We start from the raw sequence: 2,572 nt of genomic DNA on the forward strand, positions 1-2,572 counted from the left end.
CATGATGCGGACGGACTTAAGCATCACTACAGGTGAGAAAGTCTCATCGTAGTCAACTCCTTGAACTTGTCGAAAACCTTTCGCAACAAGTCGAGCTTTGTAGACAGTAACATTATCGTCAGCGTCAGTCTTCTTCTTGAAGATCCATTTATTCTCGATGGCTTGCCGATCATCGGGCAAGTTAACCAAAGTCCACACTTTGTTCTCATACATGGATCCCATCTCAGATTTCATGGCCTCAAGCCATTTTGCGGAATCTGGGCTCATCATCGCTTCCTTATAGTTTGTAGGTTCGTCATGGTCAAGTAACATGACCTCCAGAATAGGATTACCGTACCACTCTGGTGCGGATCTTAATCTGGTTACCTACGAGGTTCAGTAGTAACTTGATCTGAAGTTTCATGATCATCATCATTAGCTTCCTCACTAATTGGTGTAGGAGTCACAGGAACAGATTTCTGTGATGAACTACTTTCCAATAAGGGAGCAGGTACAGTTACCTTATCAAGTTCTACTTTCCTCCCACTCACTTCTTTCGAGAGAAACTCCTTCTCTAGAAAGGATCCATTCTTAGCAACGAATGTCTTGCCGTCGGATCTGATAGAAGGTGTACCCAACAGTCTCCTTTGGGTATCCTATGAAGACACATTTCTCTGATTTGGGTTCGAGCTTATCAGGTTGAAGCTTTTTCACATAAGCATCGCAGCCCCAAACTTTAAGAAACGACAACTTTGGTTTCTTGCCAAACCACAGTTCATAAGGTGTCGTCTCAACGGATTTAGATGGTGCCCTATTTAACGTGAATGCAGCCGTCTCTAAAGCATAACCCCAAAACGATAGCGGTCAATTAGTAAGAGACATCATAGATCGCACCATATCTAGTAAAGTACGATTACGACATTCGGACACACCATTACGATGTGGTGTTCCGGGTGGCATGAGTTGCGAAACTATTCCGCATTGTTTCAAATGAAGACCAAACTCGTAACTCAAATATTCTCCTCCACGATCAGATCGTAGAAACCTTAATTCTTTTGTTACGATGATTTTCCACTTCACTCTGAAATTCTTTGAACTTTTCAAATGTTTCAGACTTATGTTTTATCAAGTAGATATACCCATATCTGCTCAAATCATCTGTGAAGGTGAGAAAATAATGATACCCACCGCGAGCCTCAACATTCATCGGACCACATACATCAATATGTATGATTTCCAACAAATCTGTTGCTCGCTCCATTATTCCAGAGAACGGAGTTTTAGTCATCTTGCCCATGAGGTATGGTTCGCAAGTACCAAGTGATTCCAAAAGTCCATCGGAATGGAGTTTCTTCATGCGCTTTACACCAATATGACCCAAACGGCAGTGCCACAAATAAGTTGCACTATCATTATCAACTCTGCATCTTTTGGCTTCAATATTATGAATATGTGTATCACTACTATCGAGATTCAATATAAATAGACCACTCTTCAAGGGTGCATGACCATAAAAGATATTACTCATATAAATAGAACAACCATTATTCTCTGATTTAAATGAATAACCATCGCGCATCAAACAAGATCCAGATATAATGTTCATGCTCAACGCTGGCACCAAATAACAATTATTTAGGTATAAAACTAATCCCGAAGGTAGATGTAGAGGTAGCGTGCCGATCGCGATCACATCGACTTTGGAATCATTTCCCACGCGCATCGTCACCTCATCCTTAGCCAATCTTCGCTTAATCCGTAGTCCCTGTTTCGAGTTGCAAATATTAGCAACAGAACTAGTATCAAATACCCAAGCACTACTGTGAGCATTAGTAAGGTACACATCAATAACATGTATATCACATATACCTTTGTTCACCTTGCCATCCTTCTTATCCGCCAAATACTTGGGGCAGTTCCGCTTCCAGTGACCAGTCCCTTTGAAGTGGAAGCACTCAGTCTCAGGCTTAGGTCCAGACTTGGGCTTCTTCACTTGAGCAGCAACTTGCTTGCCGTTCTTCTTGAAGTTCCCCTTCTTCCCTTTACCCTTTTTCTTGAAACTGGTGGTCTTGTTGACCATCAACACTTGATGCTCCTTCTTGATTTCTACCTCCGCAGCCTTTAGCATTGCGAAGAGCTCGGAATTGTCTTATCCATCCCTTGCATATTATAGTTCATCACGAAGCTCTTGTAGCTTGGTGGTAGTGATTGAAGAATTCTGTCAATGACACTATCATCCGGAAGATTAACTCCCAGTTGCATCAAGTGATTGTTATACCCAGACATTTTGAGTATATGCTCACTGACAGAACTATTCTCCTCCATCTTGCAGCTGTAGAACTTATTGGAGACTTCATATCTCTCAATCCGAGCATTTGCTTGAAATATTAACTTCAACTCCTGGAACATCTCATATGCTCCATGACGTTCAAAACGTCGTTGAAGTCCCGGTTCTAAGCCGTAAAGCATGGCACACTGAACTATCGAGTAGTCATCAGCTTTGCTCTGCCAGACGTTCATAACATCTGGCGTTGCTCCTGCAGCGGGTTTGGCACCTAGCGGTGCTTCCAGGACGTAATTCATCTGTGCAGCA

Source organism: Triticum aestivum, chromosome 1D (genome assembly GCF_018294505.1).
Source record: "Triticum aestivum cultivar Chinese Spring chromosome 1D, IWGSC CS RefSeq v2.1, whole genome shotgun sequence".
NCBI lineage: Eukaryota > Viridiplantae > Streptophyta > Magnoliopsida > Poales > Poaceae > Triticum > Triticum aestivum.